Below are 24,335 nucleotides of genomic sequence, written 5' to 3' on the forward strand. Positions count from 1 at the left end.
CATCGCAAATGAAAGGGACCTGGGGGTAATAATTGACCATAGTATAAATATGAGCTGGCAGTGCGATGCTGTATCCAGTAGGGCAAATAATACTCTGGTATGCATCAACCAATGCATCTCAAGCAAAACCAAGGAAGTGATTCTTCCACTTTACTCAGCACTGGTGAGACCACAGCTGGAGTACTGCATCCAGTTCTGGGCGCCGCACTTTAACAACGATGTGGTAAAGCTTGAGAGAGTCCAGAGGAGGGCCACCCATACGATCAGAGATTTGCACGGCAAGCCATACAAGGAAAGACTGAGAGATCTGGGACACTTCAGCCTGAAAGAGAGAAGGCTGAGAGGGGACTTGGTAGCAGCTTATTGCTGCATCAGGGCAATACATCAAGGGCTCCATGAACAACTGTTCACCAGGGCACCCTTGGGGAAAACCAGGAGTAATGACCACAAACTCCTAGAAGACTGTTTCAGGCTCAACATTAGGAAAAGGTTCTTTACAGTTAGGGTGTCTAGAGTACGGAATAAGCTCCCTCCAGAGGTGGTGCAGTCACCTACCCTGGAAATTTTCAAGAGGAGACTGGACAGTCACCTTGCTGGGGTCACCTGACATCAGTTGTCTTTTCTGCCTGGTGCAGGGGGCTGGACCTGATGATCTTCTGAGGTCCCTTCCAGCCCCTAACAATCTATGAATCTAAGAGCTGGATACTTCTGACACTTCTAAAAACACGTTTTTGAACAGTCTGAAGCTCTCTCTCGCTCTCTTTTTTTCCAAACTTTTGTTTTCAGATCACTTACTCCACTTTATGCTGTCCGTTCACAGCATCTCATGAAGTTCATGATAATTTATGCTTCTGTAGTTAATCTACAAGGTGCATATCTACTTTCCCTTGAACCTGAAGCTTCCATTGGAACCAGGTAAAAACTTCAAACAAGATGGGTTTGTCACATGGGTTGTTTTTTTAGACCCCATTGCCATAAATATAACAATTTGAACCGGGCATAGTTGAAATGTTGAACCTTGTAGTTGAGGTTTGTGTTTGAGGGGGAGAAATTTGGGTGGGGGGCAGGAGGAGGTGTTCCTTGGAGTAATTTGTATTGATTTGTAGTTTTAAGTGTGAAACTAAAATCTAAAAGTTCTGCATGTGGCCTACCAATCAAACCTCAGAATTTTTAGTTTACTTTTTGAAATGGCTTACGTGTTTGTCCATTGACATAATACATTTTCATAGTCAGATTGAAGTTTAAATTTTTGGCTGCTTTAAATTAAATCTCTTAAAAATCAGGAGGAGTTTAGCTACATTTCATTGATCAGTAGCAGCTCATTGATCATTATCAGATGTGTGTTGTAAACTGGATAGAACCATGCTATTTGAAATGAGACTACAAAAAGATAATAAGTTTATATATAGTCATTTTTTGGTTAACAGGTTTTGGTTTTTTTGCAGTATACAAAAGGAAAACAATTTTTATTCATTCACAATTGAACACAGACTATCAGTTTGAATATTTAAAAAACATTACTGTATTACATATCTTCAAATACTGGTCTTTGCAGGTGAACCCTCAAGATGTTGCACTTAGACCAGTTTATTTTGTTTGCTTCAAGGTGTTTTGTGTCCATGATGTGAAAGGGATTTAGGTGGCTCCTCCTAACATTTATTTAAGATAATTTTATGCCCGTTTAATAACCGTGTGAATAATCATGCATGTCAGTTGACTATAAAAGCAAATATATTCCCCATATAGCTAAATGAATTGGGGGGAAACCAGGAAATCATCTAAAAATATCAGTAGGCTCTCTTCTTTGCAACTCTTAATTGTGAAAGAGAAGGATTGATGATTTGCCTTAAAAGCAGACTGTATTCTAACAGGAGAAAATATTTTGTCTGTTTTTATAAAACCTGAAAAATATTTATTCCACTTAAGAATTTGCTTATGTGCAATAGAAACATAAGATGACTTCTGAGATCCCCATTACACAATTGTATGCATGGGCTTATTCATGCCTAAATTAAATATGATGCTTTTCTACAACTCTTTTTAAGGAGTTAAGTAATGATAGCTGGTTTTTAGAAATAAGATATTTAAATTGTCCTTAATTTTATTTTTAGTAAGGTTAATAAATTGAATTTAAGATGAAAACAGGGAAAATAACACAATAGTAACTTTTCAACCTTTCAAAATAATTGGGACCATTTAATAGTAGTTGTGTATTTCATATCAGTGGCCAGAGATATCCAGGCAATAAGATGTTGCCTTGCAAGTTCTAGGCATGGGTCAAAGTATGTGTATCTTAGAAAATAGTCTTTGCTTCGGAAAGAATACCAGCTTTTTGAGTATATCTTGTATTTTGGGGAGGCGGTATCCTATTGCTCAGTCCGAATAATTTTTCATAGCAAGCCCAATATTAAAATAGTCAAAATAGGAAAGTAGCTCATGCATCTGACTCTTACATTTATTGAAAAATGCAAGAATGTTTTTTGAGGGTTTTGGTAGCCCTATATTTAACTAATTTGTCTAAAGTTGTGTAAATATAGGAAAAATTTCCAGGAGTATATTCTGAAAAAAAATCTGTACACTTAAGATCATAGTGTAGTTTGAGGTCACCTCTGTCATCTTTAAGAGTTTTATAAAGGGACATAAGTGTACTAACTAGCTATTGTCTCCCATTAAACTTCATGTTGTGCTGTTAAGATGATAGTTTTATCAACTGCCTCACTTTTGGCTCTAAAAAGTGAAAACATAATGACAGTTATTTCCTGTGACCTTCTGCCTCTGAGATTTTTGACATATTCACAGTAGGCATGGGGGAAAAACTTATTTGTATCACAAATCTTTGTGGACTAATATGGGAAGCAAATATTACATTATATTGCTTAAGTGAGAGTGCTGGACTGTATGGTGTCTCCCGGCTTTTATGTACTCATAGTCTGGGTAGTATTGATCCTTGGTTTTGTAGCATCTGATTTTTCCGAAATGGTAGAGGCAGGTTTACTAGCTCTCTTAAGTTCCATCATAGATTTTATCTTACAAACTTTTTTTTCAGCTGTGCAGTTCATATTACCAGTATAGCTGGTATGTATATCACCATTTTGCTGGTCCATAAGAACCAGAAAATGAAAATTACTTAAGTCTTAATTTGCAGACAGTTAGGCACCTGCTTTATTTTAAGCATGTAAGTATTCCCATTAGCTCATGTTAGTAAAGTTGTACATGTTTAAGTGTTTGCAGAGTCAGAACCACAGAGTAAAACCAACTAAGGTAATTTCTCTGTCAAAGCTGTCTGAAGTGGCAAAAATAAATTACATAGAATTAGTGTAAAACTGAATTAATTTTAAGATTCTACTAAAAGAGATGTTTAAAAAATATAATTCTCTCTTTAACTAGCATCTTATATTGTAAAGGTGATATTTGACACTGGAGGGTACAGGTCACTAGAGCCTGGTTAGCCTGACAACAAAGCCTGGGAAGACTTGTGTGGTATGCTATTGATGCAATTAAAGTATAGGAATATATTAATAGCCAATGAGGCTTTTGGGGAAGTAGTTTTATCAAATTATACTACTTGTAACCTTGTAAAAAATAGTTTGTAAGTAGTGTAAAAGGTGTTTGACTTATTGGGCAATATACTTATTAAAAATATCCCTATATAATATCTTAAAGTAAACGTTAAATAAATTAAGAGCTAGCTAATGCATCTAAAAAGCATTGTCATGGAGAATCAGCAGCAAGTAGAAGTATTTTCCATGGAGTTCCACAGCAATCAGTTTGAAGCTCAACATTATTCAATTTTTTTTTATCAGCAAGCCAAAAGTAAACACATTATCATGTCTGATAAAATTTACAAATAATGCAAAGATCAGTAGAGTAGTAAATAACGGTGAGAACAGAATGCCTGGGATTGTTTGGTAAAGTGGACCTATTCAAGCAAAATGTAAAGTTGTGTTTAGAAATAGTTTCCTGGACATTCCTTCAGAACAGGGGCCTGCATCCTCAATAGTAGCAATTCTGAAAAGGATTTAGGGGTATAGTGAAATAATTCACTGGGAGCTCATAACGAGATTCTGTAACAGAAAAAGGCTAACATCAGCCTTGAACAGATGAACAGGGAGCATATGACTAGAAGAACGGGTGAATTTAACTCTGTATACGGTATTTGTGACATTTACTGGAATGCTCCATGTAGTTTGATATCAAGAGTTTGGAAGGGATGTTAAAAGTTACAATGTAGAAGAAAGCCACAAAATTGAGTGCTAGAGAGAAAACCTTACAGTGAGAAACTTAAGGACTTCAATTGCTGTGCTGTATCAAAAAGAAGATTGAGAAGTGAATGCTTTGTTTGTAGAAGATGATTTCTCCTTTGCAGGAGAAAATATTGGAAACTTAAGGATGTGCTACTAATAATAGGAAAGCATATAATATAAACTAAAGGCTGGAAGGTGAAAATAGATGCATTGAAATTAGGCATTGATTTTTAATGGTGAGGTTGAGTAACTACTCAGCTACTGTTGAAATAAACTGCCAGGGAATGATGGATTCTCCATCTCTTGGTAACATCAGATCTATATTGGGTACCTTTTTGGAAGCTGAGTTTCAGCCACGAACAAACTGAAGTCACTGGGCCCTAAGTATAGATGTAGTAGGGTAGAATCAAACAGGCTTGGAATACACAAGATCAGATAAATCATTGTTTCTCAACCAGGGTGCTGTGGCACAATGTCAGAAACATTCTGACCTATTGTGGTTTTTCTGAGTTTTTTTACAACAGAACAGTTACTTCATTATTTTTCTGTAGTAAAAAAAACAAGTAAAAAGAGAACTAGCATTTTCTCGGGGGTGGGTGCCTGGAGTCTAAGAAGGCTAAGAACCAGTTGATTAGATAATCTTTATGACCTCTCTTGGCCTTAACCTCTCTGCATGTATGAAAATATGGAGCGTGTCCCTGTTTAATTATCTCTGTTGGGTTACAGTGAAGATTTTTAAATATAGGTTTTATTTGCTTTAGCAGGAATTGAGGTTGGACTTCTTTTTCTGTATCACTCTTGAAGCTTCTGACATCTTGTTTGGCACTTGTAAGCACAGTTCTTTGATCTAGTCTGAAACTCAAAAAAGCCTATAAATTATCAAATAATTTTTCTTAAATTTTTACTTGTATTATACCAACAAATGTCAAAGATCAATTGCTTGTTGAATAATAGAGATGGAAAAACTTATAAGCTAATCTTTGCTTTTGAGATACCTTTCGTACATCTGGCAAGCCATAGGATTTTCTTTTAGTTCTGATTGATAGCAAGTCAGGTTACCACATAGAAAAATGTATTTCTTTTTACACATTCAGTTGGGATTCAGTTTGGATTTTCCAAAAGAGCAAGCATGAGGATCTGGAGGAACAATCACAGGGTTGGAAGTCAGGAAGTCTTGACTTCTCATCCTATTTCAGATATTAACTTGATGTGTCTTTGTGGATAATTTACTTCATTTTTCCTTTTCCCAACTGTAAAATGTGATAACTACATACTCCCTCATTTCAGAAGTGATTTGTAAATAAATGTCTATATACAGTGCTTTGAATGTGTGACATGCCATGTATATATTAAGTATTTTAATTTATAAAATCTGCATTTTCAGAATTGCTCATTCCTGTGCTTGTTCATGTGAGAAGAAAAGTATTTGATACTTTTCATGCAAGCTGGAAACAAGTATTTGATAATAAAAATTTGGGTGGTTTAGTTAATCAGATTAAGAGTCCCAAACTGTTATAACAAAAAAAAATCATGTATGCCCCAGTCTTAATACAAGAACTTTTTATGTGGAATTTTAAATTTGATACTATTTATTTTAAATCTTTAGATCTCAATCTTATATATGTGTTGCACCTAGCTTAAGCTAAAAGTCTTATACTGTTTTGAGGATAAAGCTTGTAGTCTGCTTTTGAATTTGTAGTCTGCGTTTGTTTAAGAGCTTATTTTACAGAGTTAAGGACCTTTTTAAAAACTTAACTCCAGGTTGCATGTGTTGTATAAAAGTTATGTGTGCAAAACTTAACCTGTCACTTTATATACAGGTATGCTTGGTGCTCTACAGACAAAGCCTTTTCCCCAACAAGCTTTGAATATAAATCAGGCAATTTATAAATAAAAGGAGCATATGGTGCATGAGTCGCATAAAATAGTTTAAGTATTCTCAACATATTTGTTGATTCCAGGTGTTTTGACTAACACTGAATTGTTTTGTAATGTGTCTGAAGAGTAGGAATTTTAGAAGACAAACTAACAATGATTTTATGGGAAGGAGTTGCAGGAGATGATCTAGGAAGCTTGTAATAGGAGGGAGGATGGACAAGGTATAGAGAAGGCAAAAGAATTTGGTAGAACAGGGAGTATGAATTGAGAAATAGTGAAAAATGGATCAGAATGAATGTTTTCATACAGAGCTTGAATGTGAGGATGAGTGCAAACTTGATTTGGAATAAGTTGGTAAGTATGAGACAGGTTTGAGCAAGTGGCAGTATGTAAGCATCAGACAGGAGGGATTTCTAGCATCTTGATGCATGTTGTTTAGAAATAAATGTATAGGAGGAGGTTACTTTAGATAGCATAGGCTGAAATGTTTGCTTTGGAAATGGAAAGAGAATTTTGGTGGGTTTAGAAGATATCACGTGAATAATAGGATTTGCTAAGGGGTTCAATATAAGAAGAGTAGGAGGGGTGATGAAGATGAAACCTTAGGTTAAGAGCTTGAGCGACTGAAGTTGTCATCCTAGAAGAGTATGAATGAGCTGTATATTTTGGTGTTTTAATTTGGGGAAACATCATTTAGGCAAGTCTAGAGTCTCATCTGTCAAAAAGATTGCAAATACAACTGCAAGAGCAATAGTAGAAAGACAGGAGGCGAACCCAGTAACACAATGCTGACCAGAGAAGTGAAGGGGAAGATAGAGAGAGAAACTGTTGAAGGCATGTTGTCGCTTTGCTTTTTTCTTACATAAGGCAAGTCCTAAAAGCTTTTGAAAGGAGTATCTTGATAGAGGGGAATTGAAAAATGTTTTCAATTTAAGAAAAAAAGTTATTCTAGAAGTGACTGCAAAAAGTGTGGATTGAGTATTCAACCCTTTATCTGATACTCAGGCATTTGAGTAAAATACATTTTAGTGAGTCTTTCTCCTTTCTTTCTCCCATGCAGTTAGCATGAATGAGACTTATATGGCTAGCTTCCCTGTTCTTTTCCTTAAAGTACCTCACTTGGAAGAAGCTCACAGAGTTCACTAGGATTCTCCTTCCCCCAATCTTTCTTGGACAGCATTCACTGGGAGGTATCAGACAGCTTTTCTCTTCAGAGAGGAGTCATGTTCACTGTGAAGAATCCTTTAGACAGGAAAGTAGATGGAGCATTTAAAAAAAATCTTTTTATTTTTATTTTTTTTTATTTATTTTTTAGTTCACATTGGACTAGAAAGCATCAGATTCAGTGTCCAGTGAACTCTGAGGGTCACAAAGAAGTCAGCGTTAGTTTCCCAGGAATTATTGGGACCAGTCTGTCAAAATGCTTCTTGTTAAGTCTGTAAACATGTCAGCCTAATATAACATAACACTGATAGCAGGCCTGAACAGCTAGAAGTTCATCAAGAGCAAATACTTAACTGAAGGAAACAAGCCATATCCTTTCCTTATAGTATGTGAATGTTCTGGCCTGGCTGATTAGGTCCACATAGGTTTTCCAGGGGATGAATTCCCAATTTCCACAACTGTAAAGTGACTGATTTGGACCAAGGCAGACAAGGTTCCTTGGGTGAATTTGATATCTTTTATTAGACCAACCCAAGTAGTTGGAGAAAAGTTATTAAGCAAGCTTTTGGGTTCAGAAGCCCTTCATCAGGCTAAGGAAGTTTCAGCAGTTGGTGTGTGCTCTTCCTGGATGAAATGAAAAGTAAACAAGCCAGGGCCAAGTCACCCACTGCAGCAGATACTGAGAGCAAAAAGCGTAGGTCCAGAATGCCATTTTGTGAACTGGAAAGGATCAACAACGAAAGCATCTCCTTTTTCTGCTTATTATATATATCATTGTATAGGTAGAGTCAGGTGCCACAAGCTAAACCGTGGCATCATTGTCCTAAGTGCTATACAGATCCAAATGAAAAAACGTTTTTACCCAAGACTGAATTGCAAACTGTGGAAGACATTTTTATTAAAATTAGTCAAGAAGAGTAATAGCATACTCAGTAAATAAATGTAGTTCACGGTAATGCAGCCTGATTTCTAATAGTGGTAGTGTACTCCTTTTCCTTACAGCAAGTTCTAAACTGTATTATCTAAATGCTGTGGTTTAAAATGGTTACCACTCAGTATAAGTATGTCTTCTGAAATGAGTATATGTTTGAGTTTTATGGTTGGGGGGACTTTACTACCATGACAGAACTGAAAACTGAAGTCATTCATGTTTCTAGAAATGGATAATTGCAACAAACAGGTTTTGGACCTGCAAACCACAGTATATTTGTCGGTTGAAATGATCAATGACAAGCACATGTAGCAATACAGGAAAGAGAAGCAATAGGTAAAAACCACAGTAGAACTTCAGTTGTTTATGCTTCAAATTCTGTATTTAAAAGGTTTTGCTGGACTGGTCTGTCCATAAGATTGAAAAACAGCTGATCCGTATTACCAGCAAGTTCCAGAGTCATGTAACATAATGCTCAAGTGCACACTGAACACTAGTAAGGCAAAATAACTTTGTACCATAAATAATATAAAGCTGTTTCATTTCTCACCTGTTTTGTCACATGATTGGTTTTGCCTGGCTGCACATTTTTTATTTCCACATGACTGTTTTGCTAGCCTCTGAGGAGCACGGTTCTCGTCTGGGTGGTGTATGTACAATATCTCTGAGACCAGAAGTGTAGCCACTGTTGTTTAGTACGAGGAAGGTTGTGTGCAGTGGAGCATAGGCTTGGTATGAGATGGAAGGGACAGCCAACAGCAGGAACATTCCCTGGCACATCTATCTAGAAATACTCATTGTTAGTTTTTGTTTATGCATTCATATCTGTGAATGTGCAAGTTTTCAATAACATAGCTGTTTTTCAGTATGCATCATACTGAAATTAATTTTTAAAACCTTATTTTTCAAGCATGTTTGCTTCATGATGTGTTTCCTTTTCAACAAAATGTTTGCTATATACTGTGCGGTTAGCTGGCAGTATGATTCAATCATCTCTTCAGAGATGGCACTAGGTAGTAGCACAGCAGGTTCTGTTCAGATGTTTCTGAAGATTGCCAGTAACAGTGGCCCATTGTGTTTATTGCGTCTTCATTGCTGAACCTTGAGTTTGGAATATGAAACAGGAGCTTTTACCAAATCTATTTGTTCTTGGAGAAAAGGAGAGAAAGGTGCCTTCTTACACACCATCCTTTTGTTCTGAGAAATAGAACCAAACTCCCAATGAACAGTGTCTCTGCTTAAATCACAGCATAGGCAGAAACACAGTTTTGGTAGGAGTTAATTCAGAATAAATTATTTCAAGTTGTCTCTCACTGTAAAGCCCAGTTTGTCTAAGTTGTCATAGTGGTGGGTTCTGCAAGTGTGCTCCCTTTTTCTTCCTGTTGGTCCTGGGCTTTCTTAAGCCAGGTCTCCTATTAAGAAGGATGTGGAATGGTTCTGTTCTTGTGACAAATGATCCTCAGCTGTAAATAACCTGGTCTTATGAGTTGCAGTAGCCAAAACCAAAAGTTTTGTCTCAGATAATTCAATATTATTGTGTAGAGGTGCACTGATGCATCAGTCAATATCACATGGGCACTGATAAAAGGAGGGAGTGGGGCTGGGGCAGGCACTGCCCAGCCAGGGTGAGGCGGGGTACGGGACAAAGCTGGTGGCCCGTGGGGGGTGGCTCCCACAGCTGTGCACACCCCAGGGGAGGCATGAGGAGCATATGCTTCTCGGATCTGTGCATGGGGTGAGAGCAGGCTGTCCGGTCCGTGCTTGGGGCCAGGGTTGTGCTGGCTTCTTTTCAGCAGCTATGCTCGGGCCGGGTGGAGTGGGCTACGGCAGTGCTGGGAGGGGAGCGATGGCAAATTTTGGCATGGCTCTAGCCCTCCCTTCAGCCCCTCCTTCCAGCACTGCCCCCGCCCACCCCGCCTGGACCAAGCACAAACACTAGGAAGAGCCCTGCGCAGCCCCGGGGCCCCAAGCACACAGCAGGCGGCCTGCCCTAGCCCCGCTCACAGATCCGGGGTACCACATGCCCTCCATGCCTCCCCTGGGGTGCATACAGCTGCAGCAGCTACTCCCTGCTCCCCCGGATGAACCATCATCTCTGTCCCATCCCCTGCCCCACCCAGGCTGGGCAGCACCTGCCCTAGCTCCACACACCCTCCCTCACTGTGGGGGCCTTAATCTGCCCCTCCCTCTCCCCCCTCACATACTGTCCTCCAGAACAGACTTGCCAGTCAAATGTTGCTCTTCAAGCTGCCAGGCTGCATATCGGTGATCAGATTGGTATTGGCTGATATGGCTGGTCAATAATCTGCCATTGGTATCTGCTCAAAAAATCTTCATTGGTGCACCCCTATTATTGTGAGTTACCACTGAAAGATGGTTCCTTATACACTTCTGATGCAAAATGTCAGTGCTGGTGGCTCTTGGTACACTCACACAAAAGAAATGAAAACTTCACAAAGATAGGTTTTCTTGCAGGAATTTATTTCACAGAAAAATATACATGCTACTGTAGGTGATCCAGCTCCCAAAGGGAAGAGTAAAAGTACAATAAAAAATTAATGTGGCTTTGTTTCTGAGTATGGGATAACCATCTCTTGCAGTCCTTTTGGCTTACATAGGGGCAGCAATGACTGGATTTAGACAGAGTAATGTGTCAGCTTATCTATATTGGGATGATTGGATCACTGTTGGTGTACACAGTTTGCTGTATCAAAATATATACCTGTCTTAACATGCTGACAGTCAAAAGCACAGTAACAGATAATGCAAAGAAAAGGCATAAGCAAATGTGGTGGTGATCATCTATAAAAATATCACATGGGGAGGAAAGGGAGGAGGCTGGAGAAGATGTTTTAACACAGTTGTGTTTGTCAGTTTTGTCACAACTGATAGTGGAAGAAGAAATGCACCTAGGAGTTTTCTACAGTTACTAAAGTCTTACAAAATTTACATGTATGGAAGTGAAGAAAAACAGTGGAAATGTGTTGCTTCAGTCTCCAATCTTGAATTAATGCAAGAGTTTTTTTTATTAACATTTTTGTAAGATTTACTGTCATTGTTCCAGCTGTGTAACTAATACAGAAATGAGTCTAATATTGGTTTTATGTCTGCCTTATTGCAGAAAGATTCCAATGGGTTTATGATTTTTATTCTGTTTGTTTGCTTAGGGTGATATCATTAGGATTCTGGCATTGGGTTCAGCTTCTTGTTCCAGTTGTGTTTCGTACATTAAAGGATCAAGTAGTGTAGGGTTAATTATTTCCAGATAAATATAGGTAAATACCATGGGGGTTGGGCTGCTGTTGCAGTGACATTGCGTTTCAGCTCACAGGTCCCTAGGTTCTGATTAAAGAAGCATTGGCTCTTGGATATTCTTTGTTAATGGAGTTTTGTCCTACTTATATATTGGTCTTTGTGGAATCTGTCTGTTCATACTTTCTTTGGGAGGGATGAGGAGAATGTACGTGACCTCATACGCATTTTTGGTAGGAAAATTCTGACTATACTGTCAGTTGCAAGATTGGGGCTAAAGTAGAGAACCCCAATGTGGAGCAAGGAGTCAGGCTGCTAAGCTTATTTCCTCTGAGACAGAATTGTGTTTATTTTTAAATTCCTGGGAGGAGTTTGTATATTGTAATGGCTTATAAACCATCATAGTAGTTATAATGTATCAGAAGAGCCAGATTGAAGATGGTGTAAATGGAGACAAAGTCTGATTTCCTCTGGATGAAATTGTTACCAATAATATATAAAAAAGGCAAGGACCTTAACAAGAAGTAAAATTGCATTAAAGTGAAACTCAAATGCTATAGTACAGGAACTTGGAAGGGATGTGGTGATAGATCCCATTGCCTCTGACTGCAGATCAGGTCAAAATGATCAGAAGTTGCTGCCTGGAGGCTAATTGATGGGCTTTTTCTCTTTATAAGGGGCATGTTAGCATAGCTGTTGATGTCAAACAGCCAGGAGGCTTGTTGGCAGCCTTATCAGACATTGAATTTGTGGGTATAGAAGTGAACCAGCTCTTTACGAGCGTCTGCATTGGAACCAAAATCCATGCCCCTTGTTCTCTGTTTTGAAGTACAGGCAGTCCTTAGACTTAGGATGCAGTTGGTTCCTGGAAGTTGAAACTATAACTCGGAACCGATTTTCCCATAGAAAACAATGTTATAAATGGGGGATTGGTTCCTGAACCAAGGCTGGATACCCTGTTTTCACCAGAAATAACCCAGAATTTTGTACTCAGTCAATGATAGATGAATAATATAGCCACATTAATGTATTTCTATTGCAAATAGCAGTCATATTGATTTGGAAGGACTTGTTTGAGGTGGCTTTGCTGGACCTTTTGAAAGGCTCTTGGTTGGAGTTTTTGAAGGGTTCTTGGCTGGATTCTTCTCAGGAGGCTTGGCTGCAGGTTTTTCTGGAGTCTTGTCTGCTTTCTTAAAGCATGTTGCTGTTCAGTTATAGTCCAGGTACTCATCATCTCTATTGTGGAAGTATATAGGTAGTTGCCTCTGAAAACCATAGATACTATTGTAACCATTTTCAGCTGAAGAATGTCTATAATCATAATAGTTGATAGAGGTCCTTCAAATGAGTCAGTGGAATTCAATGCCACTGTGTGGGTAGAGAGTTATTACCTGCAAGCCAAACAGAATGATGCATCATATATTTCATTTGGGCTGCCCAGACTGTCATCCCTAAAGGCAGTGTATTTTATGGAAAGTTGCTAAAATATGGACCACATTGCTTTATGGGGCCAGTAATATGCACTTTAATATGTTGATTATCACGTGTGCACCCTACACAAACCACATTTTATTGAACTCCAAAGGAAATTTTTGTTAGTTCTTTAGTTCTTTTCTGTGAGTATTAAGTACTGAACACGTTACGATTTTTTTCCTCTCAGTTTTATCTGAGTTGCTGCTGACTTTGACTACACCTTCCCTCTGTCGTCCCCCTTCCCCCCCCCCCAAAAAAAAGGAATAACAAAACCCAATACTTTTATACATTATATCCTGATTTTTAGGATGCAGAAGTTAGTATCTCTCAGGCTTATTATTACTTTTTTTTTAGATCAGCCAGTATTGATCTTAGTCTGAAACTGTAAGAAAGGATACCTTATGGTTAGGGACCTATCAAAATTGCAGTTTTGCAGATTTCACGAAATCTGGCAAGGCCCACAAAGTCTTTGGTGGGGGGAGGGGGGAAACTCACTGAAAATAAAATGCTGGCTCTGCCAAGGGAACCAGCAGCCTGCTGGAGCAGGTAAGGGGGTAGAGGGGGTCTGCCTGCTTGAAGAACTGCTGACAAGATGGCTGCTGCTCCACCCCTCACTGCTGATTGGCTGCAAGGGCTGCCTGTCATGTGGCTCCACCCCTCCAATCATCGGCGAGGGGCAGGGCTACATGATAGGTAGCCCTCCCAGCCAGTTCGAGCCACTTGGGGAAGGGCTGCCACACTGCCTGTGAAGTGGCTGCCAGATCATGCATTCTGTCTGAAATCTGCGGGCTGCCACCCTAAATTTGGTAGGTTTGTACTTATGGTTAAATCACTTTCTTCAAGATTAGTTTAGGTCCAGTTATCAACCCTGCCACATGTTTTCCATGTGACTTTGGGCAAACTGTTTGATATTTGTGAAATGGGAATGTTTGCTTTCTCCGGTCCTATGTCATCTTTATTTGGCCTGGAAACTTTTCAGGGTGGAGACTGTCTGAATGTTTCTCTACGCCTATGTGCATAGGGGTCTCCTGTGCTACTTTAATGCAGCTAATTCTGTTAACCTGCATTAATCAACTTCATGGTACTTGAATTGTGTGGTAAACCCTTGAGGCTAAGTTTTACTCCTGGTATTCAGTATATTAACACTTCACTTCTCTAAGGCAGTGGTGGATAGATGAGGGGCATGGGGTTGGTCTGAAGGCTTGCAGGGCTGGAATCTGGCAGCAGCTGTAATTGTGAGCAGTTATCTCTGCCACTCCTCTCACCACCAACTTTCCAGCTTGGCAGGCAGTGCTGCAAGCTTGATGATGCAGCTCTGTGCTCCTGATCCAACTTTTGGGTTCTTCGTGGCCCCAGTAACACTGCTTTGTGGATGGATGTAGCCCACAGGCCATATCTTGGTCCCCCCCTGCACTAAGGGTATGGCTACATGAACAAGTTACCATGAGGTAAGGATGCATGTTAACTTAAAATGTTTTTGGATGACTGCCGGTTTATGTGCTTCTAAACCAGGGGTGGGCAACATACGGCCCACAGGCGGGATCTGGCCCCCGAAGCCATTCTTTCCGGCCCATGGGGCCCCTAAAAAATTGAGAAAATTAATATTTATTGTCCCTTGGTTCCTGTCAAAAACAACAGGAACCAAGGGCAGTAGGACCCAGGGGAAGCCCGGTGGGTTCCTACAACAGCAGGGCCCACCCCCCTAGTCGGAAGCTCCAGCCAGGGCTTCTGGCCTGGGACCACATGGCTGCCCTGTGCTGGAACTGCAGGGAAGGGGTGGGGTGGGGAAGGGCAAGGGAAGACCCCAGGCAGGGAAGGAGGCCAGAGAAAAGTGGCCCGGGGAAAAGCTGAGTGCAGGGGGGAAAGTGGCCCAACACCCGCCCTGTGCCTGACACCCCACACTGCAGCTGCTCGCAGCCCGGATGGAGCTGCCTGTGCCTGCTCCAGACAGCCTGACGCAGGCTGCGAGTGACTGCAGCAGGAAGCACCAGTCACGGGGCAGGGGAGGGGCTGCTTCCCGCCCCCCACCCCCAGCTTAGCTCTTCCCTAGGCTCCTTCCCTGCTCCTTCCCAGCATGGAGGAAAGCGGACCCTCCCCCACTTTATGGCTGGCGCTCCCTGCTGCAGCTGTTCACAGCCTGCGCAAGGCTGTCCAAAGCAGGCACAGGCAGCCCCATGTGGGCTGCGAGCGGCTGCAGCGTGGGGCATTGGGCAAGGTGGGGAAAGCAGCCCCTCACTGACCCTGTGCCCAGTGCCCCATGCTGCAGCCCACATGGGGCTGCCTGTGCCTGCTTCGGACAGCCTTATGCGGGCTGCAAGTGGCTGCAGCAGGGAGTGCCAACCGTGGGGTCAGTGAGGGGCCGCTTTTCCCGCCTGCGCTCAGCACCAGCTTGTAACCCAGCCCCATGCCAGCTCCAGGCTTGCCCGTTGGGGCTGCAGCCCCCCACCGTTTGCTGCACCAGGCGGTGTTTGGCACTGCCGCCTGTGGGCTGTCCATTGTGTGAGTTCCAGGGGGGCAGCAGCAGCAGCCAACACTGCCCAGCGCGGCAAGCGGGGGGGCCGCAGCTGCTGTTGCCCATGCAGCCCCAATGGGGCAAGCCCAGAGCTGGCGTGGAGCCCAGGCTGGCAGCAGGGGCAGGTTACAAGCTGGTACTGAACACAGGGAAAAGTGGCCCCTCGTGTGGCCAGTGCCCTGCACTGTAGCCACTTGCAGCCCACATGGAGCTGTCTGTGCCTGCACCAGACAGCCCTGTGTGAGCTGCGAGTGCCTGCAGCAGGGAGTGCTGGCCACATGGCAGGCGAGGGGTTGCTTTTTCCCATGCTCAGCACCAGCTGTTTCCCTGCTGGCAAGCAAGGGGTCAGGGCTGTGCGCTGCCCCCGCTTGTACCGTGGGGCTGGGGGGGCACTGGAAGTAAGCAAGTGCAGGAGCCAGTGGGAGCACGGGGCCCACACCAGTGTCCCAAGGCCAGTGCCGGTGGGGCCCAGAGCAGGGTGGCAGGAGCATGGGGTCCCAGCCAGCAGGGGTTCTGTGGAACCAGGCCAGCTCCCCACTCTCCCTGCTGGTGCAGCCCAGCCCGGCTCCACAGACCCCTGCCAGCCTGTGCCCTGCTTTGGGCCCCACCGGTGCTGGCCCTGGGACATTGGTCCCAAGACATTGGGACATTGGTCCCAAGATGGTGACCAAGGGGTGGGGTACCTGTCAAGGGGTGGGACTACCCATGCAGCCCTCAACAGCCTGCCAAAACTAGGTAAGCAGCCCTCCGCCCGAAATAATTGCCCACCCCTGTTCTAAACTCAGCTTTCTCCACTTTCATTGAGGGGCAAGCTAGTCAGATTGATCCTGGGGCAAGAGCATGCACATGGGCACAGAATAGCTGATACGCTTCAAGTTCACATAATTTACAGGGCTGTGCAAAACAGCTGTGTTTCAATTCGGTTTTGGATTTGGCCATTTCGGAGGACAGTGATTCATTTTGGTGTTTCAGATCACTGCCCTGTTTTGTTTTCGCCAAATCTCCTCTGAATCTGTTTCGAACGTGCTGGAAGGGCAGCTTTGCTCAGCCCTACTCAGCCAGGCAGGGCTTGGGGCCCCAGTGGGGAGCAGGACGGGGCTGTGGGTGGCTCGTCCAGGGCAGGGGGAGGGTCACTGCCCTCTATGCAGGTGTGGGGACCCCCGCATGGATCTCTGATCCCTATCATGCCGGGTCACGGGCAGGGAAGCAGGGCAGAGTGGTGAGCAAGCCTGCTGGCTCCTGCTGTACGACTTGGCTCTGCAGGAAGCAGAGATCTGTGCCAGTGGTCTCCTAGCTGCCTGCCCCATGCTGTCCTGGCGACATGGGGCTGCACGGGGCAGAGAGGAGCGGTGAGGAGACCCTGGCAGAGATCTCTGCTCCCTGCAGAGCCAGGTCATGTAGCAGGGACCAGTACTGCCCTTCTGCGTGACCTGGCTCCACAGGGAGCAGAGATCCGTGCCGGGGTCTCCTCCCCACTGCTGCCTGCCTTGTGCAGCCCTGCGTCACTGGGGCAGCACTGGTGAAGAGACCCCTGGTGCAGATCTCTGCTCCCTGCAGAGCAGTCACACAGCAGGGCATCAGTGTACAGCTGTTTCCCTGCAAGCCTGGCTCTGAAACTCTAAAATTTTCCAAAACATTTCTGAAACATTTTGGATGCCTCATTTTGTTTTGGAGATGTTTCTAAGCCTTCCATTTCAATTTGGATTCGGGCACCAAAACCGCCCGAAACACCTCTGAAACGAAACAACTGCTGAAATTTTGCACAGCCCTAGTAATTTAGCTTGTTATAATTTTGTTTATGTAACCATACTGTAAATGTTTAAATGCTCTGCATTTGTTCCTAAATTCTCTTTTTGTTTGTCTTAAGATGGAATTTATGTTTTATCTTGGAAGTTTGATTTGCATAGTACAGAAATAAACTTGAAGAGTAATACAGCCTGTGCGTATACTGAATAAGAAAGGTTCAATTAATAGAAATACTTGATCTGGTAGGGACCAGTCCATTAGACTACTGTACTTCTCACTGGTAAAAAGGTTTTTACTAGTAGGAAGAAAATGAGTATATAGTATACTTTAAAAGTATATTTCTTTTTTTTTTTTATAAAATGTTTTATATGCCATATTTTGCATTCACAACAGGACTTGTTTAGAAAGAAGTAACCTGTTTAAAAATATTCATTTAAATGAATGATGCTTTTGCGTTCTTAGACTTCAGGTTTGTCAGACATTTTCAGTCCTAATGTCTTTTGAACACTCAGCTCTTTGCAACACATTCTGTAATGAATGTGGGCTAGCCATCAGGGAACCACTGAAGTGGTCAACTCTCAGGAAGGAGGAGATATTAAATGGGAGATGGCCACCTGTTTACCATAGTCCCTGTCTAGCTTCATTAATGCTTTGTGGCAAGCTTGAGAATAACATTTGCTTTCAGTACTATGTACAATACCTTAACTGTCTGCACCTTGATTCTCAGCTATGTTAGAGTCACTTTATGCCACAATGGCAGTGCCAGCAGGCCATGAAATGAATGTTAATTACTTTTACACCCAGTTTAAGATCACTTCCTACAGCAAGAATAGTGTGGTTTACTTGTAAATAAGAACTGGATACTAGTTTCCTTTCACTGTCTCTTCTGTAAGATATCCAGGCTTTTATGGAAAAGCTATGATAATCTGATGAAGGAACACCAAGAGGCAGGGGAAACGAGGATGGGAGTCTCACAGAAATGTTTGAGGCATGCAGGTCAATCGCCAAGCTATATATATAGGTACGGTATGAATATTATTTATGAAAAAGGATTCCATGAGGAAGGTCAAGTCTTAATATATATTTCAAATGATTAATATTAGTATGGCAGCATCTTTAAGTATTCATGTTCTGTGGTTTACCTGTTGGTGAGTGATGGAATACACTCTGGATGGTCAGCAAAGCATCTTGATCTTAGTCCCCAGCCTTCTCCCTTTTAGTTCACTACAGGACAGCAACTAGTTGGTGTTCAAAGCACAAGGGATCTAAGGAAGTGGGCAAGTGTGCTTTCTTGAGGGACATGCCCCAATCCTGTTACAAGAGCCAGCTTTTTTTGAATACTCCCTCTATAGGAAGCAGTTCAAGTTGGGCGAAACATATGCTTTCTGGGCTGGATCCCATTGTAAGAAAAAATGAAGAGTAGGCCAGACAGGACACCTCCTATTCTCTTTCCAGGGCACTGTATTTTTCTACTGTCCAAAATGCTGCTTTGGTATGAGGTCCTTATTGACAGTTAATCAGTTGTTCTTTGTTGAAAGTTCCAGCCAGAGTATTTGGTGGTAGGTTCACAGTGGACTCCAATTAATGAAGAATCAGTGGCAAAGCTGACTGATTTTTATATAGGCCACCAAATATACTAGCCAAATAAGTCCTGTCTAAGACTTCTGGGATTTAGATTGAGTGATGTAGAGGTTACCAACTTCAGATCCTGTGACCAGCCTTTTGTAGTATTTGGTGGTCTCTTTTCCTACCGTCTTTTCTACCCTTAAGTAAAGGTGTCGTGAAAGTTGATGACTTTTTTTTATGAAGTTGCTCAGGTTGTCTCTTGAGGGAGCAAATTGATTGTAAGATATAATATTGTATCTAAGCTAATTAGTGTTCTAAGATCTTGGTGATGGGATTCCCAGTGATAATTAAGGGAATGCTAGTTTAAAAATATCTGTTAAAGCTTTATCTCTCACCGTTAATAATGAAAAACAACTTCATGTTTTAAGTTTAATGACTAACCTTAGCTCTAACCACTCATCATTTGCTTCCAGTGTTAAAGCAATGGAATTTTTACATAGATCCATATTTTAAATACCAAGAGTGTCTGCCTGCCTTTTCAGCTCTCATTTGGCTTTACAGTTTTCTTCAAAGTACTAGAAGGGACGTATGTGATCACAGAGTATTAGAAAGCCACATAATTGCTCTCCATGAACATGGATACTGCTATTTTAATATTTTAGCCTTTTCCCAAATATCTGTTGCTGCAAGTGCTTTTCCTATCCTGAAGTAAAAATATTATTTGTTTCAGGTGGCAGTGTTAACTAAGGTTTATTTCAGTTGGCCGTATAAACATATTGTTAGGTATGAATTAAAGGAGGGATGTCTGTTAAAACTGGGTCCTTGCTGGTGTATTTGTGATATTACCCATGCTTAAAAATGTGCTGACATAAACATGGTGATGAATGTCGACTTTTCAGTAGTGCATGCAATACTAGTAGAAATCTTTCCTCCCCTGAAATGTCCTCAGTATTCCTTGATGGCAAAAACTTTCTGTATATCATCTTGCAAGTGTTCAAAAGTCAAGAAGCTTTGGGCAGGTTTTTATAAAAATGGAATAAGTTTTCTTTTCACCACAGTGTTTTGATGAAGTCAAACTCAGGCTTTTAAAATATTATACAATGACCATCATCATGATTGATTGTAAACAGGGCATTACTAGAATGGGTGTTGAGGGACATATTGTCAATAATGATTGGCATTCTGGTTCAAGTGATAGTGAAATGCTTCCATGATTTCTTAAAACAAATTTAAGTAGCAATTTTGCATTATAGTCTGCTACTCTGACGTAAAGGTGAATACCACTGAAATTTTTAAAAGAACATATGAAGGGTGACACTTCATGAAAATATGCAAATCTAATTTTGATTTCAGTGTTCCCTTTAAAAACAGTGGAAGTAACAGTTTAGTAATAGTATTACATGGCAGCGATTACATAATGGAAAGATATTTTCATAAATGGAGAAAATTCATTTTGATGGAGGTTAGAAAAAATATCTCAAGGTAAGGTGAGATTTTTTTTTTCTGATAATTCAAGGTAATGAGTGTTTACCTGTCAATTTTAACAGTCCCATTCAGTGAAAAATGAAGTCCAGTTAATACGCTGGGGAAGCTTGACTGAGCAAACTTCACTGTTCTTTCATTGTGAGGAAATAAGACATGCTGCCTTGCCTGATCTAATACATACAGAGCAGCTTTACACATTTCTGCTCACCCAGAGAAACTAAATTTTTTGAGCAATCAAGCAGAAATTTCTTGTGGAACTAAGGTGTCTTTGCTGCTGCTGGCTTCTTTCCTTGCATTTCTCCAGCGGTTCTTGTCTCAGCAGATCTCAAAACATTTTACAGATTTAAGTGGCCATACCAATTTGTTTTCCTTGGAGAGAGAGAGGTCTCTGTGCTATGCATTAGTTCCTAATGTGGAAGCTTTTAAATAATACAATGTTGGTCATCATCTACCCTGTAATTTCAAATGCTGTTGTAATGCAGCTTTAATCTTGGATTAGTTCCATCACCTGCTGAGGAGGGACAGAAGTTTAAACTAGATCAGTTAAAAGTGATGGGCATCCTAAAGCCTCTAGATTAAAACCCAAGTAAAGGCACAGACCAATAAGAGATTCTCTTTCTTCCAGACTGCTTCAGCTGAAGAAAGCTGTTCAGTCCTGGCTCTTAAGAGGATGTAATGGACTGGCAAAGCCAAGTGGCAGTAAAAAAACAATTTTTCTAGGAATCTTCAAATGCAACCAAAAAACCCACACCCTTTTTTCTAAAGATTGCATGAATTATATCAGAATTCTTCAGTAGAGATTCAGCAGGTCAAACAGATCAGTTTGATCTGTGAATACCTCATGGAGTACTTTTTTTCCCAGAGGATCATTCTGCAAATTCACTTCCTTGCTACTAACCTACTGAAATACATCTACTTCATAAGAAGAATACAGATTCTAAATAGTGTACTTAATTAATTTGGCCAGGACATTGAAAAACAATTTTCTTTTAAGATATTATCACTATGTGACTTCCCACCTTTAAGTGTCCAGCTTCCGATGGAAGGTAAACTAAGGATTTTGGGTTTTGGTCCTCCACAACAGTTGTAATTTAATTGCAACCCTATTTCATATCACACAAATATTGCTAAACAAAACAAGTACTGCGGGAATGTAGGAAGGTTGAATATAAGTCTACTAGTTGGAGTTTAGCCATGGCAAGGATTTTACCACTATCAGATTTGTGAAAAGTGTTCTGGAATCTTTTTAATGGTCATAAATGGCAAGGACCTCAGTTACCTTTCAACGTCTCCAACAGTTTGTTGGAACCTTGTTTATATGGCAGCTGTTCTGTTGGACAGGACATGTCCCTGGCAACTGGCTCCCAAAAGTTCTTGTATTTCCAACTCAGTAATGGTCAGCACTCTAGAGGTGGGCAGAAGAAGAGATTCAAGGACACTGTGAAAGGTCAATCTGAAGAAATGCAATATTAACATTGATACCTGAGAGACTTGAGCACTGAATCATTCTCAGGGGTGCCATGATGTGTATATGTGAAAGGCATCCATCATTTTGAATAAACTTGCCTCTCTATGGAGGCAGATATATGAGACAAAGGAGAAAGAGCTGTGACCCAGCTCCAGCAGGATCTACTCCTTCCTCCTAGAACTATTTGCCGCATCTGTGGTTGAACATATCTGATCAGCCTCCTCAGTCATCTGTGGACTTATCAGTGACTACCCTATTTACTGGCAGAGTCGTATCCATACTGAGGGACTGCTGCCGCCACCAAAGAGAATAACTTTAAGATTCCTCAGTAATTTCTTATGCAACTTTGAAAAAATTTACAGAAATCGTAAATTATTCTAATAGCTTTGTAAGTATTCTTGATTTTAAGAGGATTCCTTTGCCTTACTGTTGAAACACTCTACAGTTATCTGTTTCCCCTCTGATATTTTACATCCTTATTTTTAAGGATATAACAGTATTTTTAGCATCCTGTTGTCCCTACCCACTATCTTCTATAGAAAATAGTTAATAAATCTAATTTTATGTTTTGCTTCCATTTAAAGAAATATTGTCAGTTTGATTTTTTTTTTTTTCCTCTTTAGATTATTTAACAAAGAAATCAATTTCTAATAGGCATCCATTCTAATCCGGGCTTTTCAACCTTTTTTGGCCGGTGTACCCCCGGCGGCTGGTGGAGAAATGGGGAGTCCCTCAGCAGCTGGTTGACAAGTGGGGTGGTCCCCTGTGCAGCACGCGGCAGCAAAACCGGAAGTGCTAGCAGCATTTGGCACTGGTGGAAACAAAAGCAGCACAAAGTGATGGCAGCCCCACTTCTCTGCGCTGCTGCCTCATATCCCCTGGGACCTTCCCAAGTACCCCAGGGGTATGCGTACCCCCCTGGTTGACACCCCCTGTTTTGTATAATATATCTGGAATTTAAAAAAAGCACCTTTTAAATTATTTACTGTCTGGTCAGTCTTTATCCTTAAAAGTGTCTATATGAAATACTGTCAACTCTAAAAATAAATATAAATACATTTTAAAACTGTCACTTACAGTAGTCTAAGATGCTACTTGTAACTATGTTAGAGGCACATTTTTTGGAATAAGCGTGAATGAGGTTGTCCCTTTATTGTGACTTCTTTGCTGAAAGCCCAGTCTTCAAATAGAATTAGCAGCAAAACATTCAAGGGCATAAATGCTTAGAAAATGCTGAAAAACTCCATATTTTTAAGGAAAGCTTTTCTTTTATTAGAAAGGCTTGTAGAAACTCTTGTATGGCTAAATAATTCTTCTTAAATGTATTTTTAGTGAAATGCAGATGGCAACTTCCTTTTGTCACTAGCTGTTCCCAAGATGAATTCCTGTTTCTTTGGTCATTTTTAATTAAAATTACTTTAAGATGGATGTTGTTTGGCTGTCTCTCAATGTGAGGTCGTCTGCTTCTATTTATTTTGGTCAGGATTTTCCTAATGGCCTTCTTTTCACAGCAGTGCAATTGTTTAAAAAAGGCAGAAACAGTGACAAATTCAGCATATAGGCATCTCCCCAATTTCTTTGATATTTGTGTTGTGAAAGATCTAACATGCATAGAGAAGTGACATCCAGGTACCTTGTGTGCATGAATACTTACAGCTCTGTGATGCACAGTATGTAGTCAGAAAAAGAATGTACCTAATGTACTGTCGTGCTCACTTTGTCTAGGGTAAGGATGGGGAAAAAATGAATCCTCTCCATTATGTTTGGGAGAGGGTTCTGCCAGTACAAGAACAGATCTAATAAAATACAGGCAACCCTCACTATTCGTGGGTTAGGCATTCGCGGTTTCAAATATTCGCCAATGCTGAACCTGCTTCTTAAATACACTTAAAGGCGTGCTTGCCACTGCTGAGTTTCTGCTGTCACCAGAGCAGCCGTCTTTCTCCACCCTGCCCCGCGCCACCACCACCACCCCTTCCCCCCCCCCCCCCCCCCCCCGCAGGCACCAGGGACACTGAGTTCATGAACGCAGCAGTGCCTTACTCGCAGATTTTTGCCATTTGCAGGGGATACAAGAACATATCTCCCAGGAATGGCGAGGGTCGCCTGTACATGTTTAGGACTGAAAATGCAAAAGTTGACTGGTATACTTTGAGATTAAACAAACCTTAAAGACAATTTTAAGAACCACAGTTTCAAAGGCTCTGTGGCTTCTATCTTCTCTTAATGATTGAAATGCTTTAATTGGATTTAATCAGATTTCTTCAATTAGCTGGACAGTAGACATGAAAGTGATCAGAGGTCTCTGGTCTTCACTTCAAGATGACATGGGGAAGGGAAGGGTTTGGAGGTGGGGATGAATGATCCTAAGAGTTCAAGAAAAGATTGGAAATTGGGGAAGCTGATTCCATTCTTTGTTCTGCATCCTTCCTAACGCATCTTTGGCAAGTCACTAATCTCCTTGTACTTGTTTCACCTATCTGAAAAGTGGAGTAGTAGTCATGTGAGGGCTGTATCATAGATCTTAAATATTTCATTGATTGCTGTGCAGGGCTCTGAAATCTTCTGCTGAAAGTTGGTATAGAAATGAAGTGCTGTTTATTTTTTATTACATAA

General features: G+C 41.3%; 1 protein-coding gene across 3 annotated transcripts in view; it reads left to right on the forward strand.

Annotated features, from left to right (window-relative positions):
* Positions 1–24,335, forward strand: part of FOXK2 (forkhead box K2) — an 85,542-nt gene that overhangs the window by 30,538 nt on the left and 30,669 nt on the right. The gene's annotated exons all lie outside the window — the stretch shown is intronic.

Source organism: Alligator mississippiensis, chromosome 8 (genome assembly GCF_030867095.1).
Source record: "Alligator mississippiensis isolate rAllMis1 chromosome 8, rAllMis1, whole genome shotgun sequence".
In the NCBI taxonomy this organism is placed as follows: Eukaryota; Metazoa; Chordata; order Crocodylia; family Alligatoridae; genus Alligator; species Alligator mississippiensis.